The sequence below is a fragment of the Myotis brandtii genome, unplaced genomic scaffold (genome assembly GCF_000412655.1).
Source record: "Myotis brandtii unplaced genomic scaffold, ASM41265v1 scaffold326, whole genome shotgun sequence".
Classification (NCBI taxonomy): Eukaryota; Metazoa; Chordata; class Mammalia; order Chiroptera; family Vespertilionidae; genus Myotis; species Myotis brandtii.
Genome location: NW_005362534.1, coordinates 1,417,073 through 1,418,646, shown reverse-complemented (window position 1 = coordinate 1,418,646; position 1,574 = coordinate 1,417,073).

The window sequence follows — 1,574 nt, the reverse complement described above, 5'->3', positions numbered from 1 at the left end:
GCCAACGCTCTATCCACTGAGCCAAACCAGTCAGGGCTCTTTTCTTTTTTTTTTTTTTTTTAATGTTTTTTATTTCAGAGAGAAGGGAGAGGGAGAGAGAGATAGAAACATTGAAGAAAGAGAAACATCAATCAGCTGCCTCCCCCATGTCCCCTACCAGGAAGCCTGCAATCCCTGGCTCGGAAGCCTTCTGGTGCTTGGGACTACGCTCAGCCAACCGAGCAACACTGGTTGGGCTCCCTCTTTTTGTTAAATTTGACTTTTTTGTTTTGTTTAAGATCTAGTAGTTTTAACACTATTCTGAATTTCATCAAGCCTCTACATCTCTCCTCTGGTTTACAGGGAATACAAGCCACGGGGAATACAAACCACAGGGAAGTGGTTGTCAAACTTGAGGGAGCTTCCTAATGCTCTGGAGGGCTTATTGTTGTGATGCTGGGTCCCACCCCTGGAGTTCCTGATTAAATTTTTTAAAAATATATTTTATTGATTTTTTACAGAGAGGAAGGGAGAGGGATAGAGAGTTAGAAACATTGATCAGCTGCCTCCTGCACACCTCCTACTGGGGATGTGCCAGCAACCAAGGTACATGCCCTTGACCGGAATCGAACCTGGGACCTTTCATTCCGCAGGCCGATGCTCTATCCACTGAGCCAAACCGTTTAGAGCCTGATTAAATTCTAACACAGACGTTTTAACATTTAGTCAGTGCATGATCCCACTCTTGCTCCTTTTCTTCTGATATGACACTAGTAATGTCACAGTTAAGGTCTCTTCCTTCTGCCTGGGTCCCAGGCCTCTAGTTCTGTTGTAATCGTGTGGCTTTTTTTCTCCCAAGCAGTGCTTAGAAACATAGATGTAGGAATGGAAAATGAAGATAACTTGAGTGTTTTAAGATGGTGGTTTGATATTAGGATATGTGAAAGGGCCAATCAAGAGGCTTCTGCTTACAAAAGTGATTGAAGTCAAAGCCCATGGGCTTATGTCATGTAGAAAGATCAGGGGATGTGATAGCTCTGGGATCTTTGAAGACTATATTGGAACTAAGGGAGGGATAGGACTGCAAGGATGAGGATTGTGAGTCCAAATAAATGGGATTTGTCAATTTAAGGTTTTAGAGATGGAGTGGTACAAAGCGATGAATGTCTAGATTTTCTAGAAGGTATGCCTGGGAATGTGTGGAGAAAGTAGAGCAGAGGTAAGTTGTCTGGGTTGAGGAAGTTAAGGAAACACGGCTTAGTCATGGGTGTTGGATTCATCAGGATGGTGGCAGTAATTCAGGAGAGGAAAACTATAGTAAGTAGATGACAGTGATGGGGAAGGTAAAAGGTGGTACTACCAGATGAGGTGGACCCTGAAAGAGAAATCTTGAAAGGGATAAAAAATATCAATGAGTCAACTGAGCCCTTATCGGGTTGGTTCAGTGAATAGAGCAGTGATGGCGAACCTATGACACGCGAACGCATTTTCTTGGTTGATTTTTCTTTGTTAAATGGCATGTAAATATATAAAATAAATATCAAAAATATGTCTTTGTTTTACTATGGTTGCAAATATCAAAAAACTATATGTGA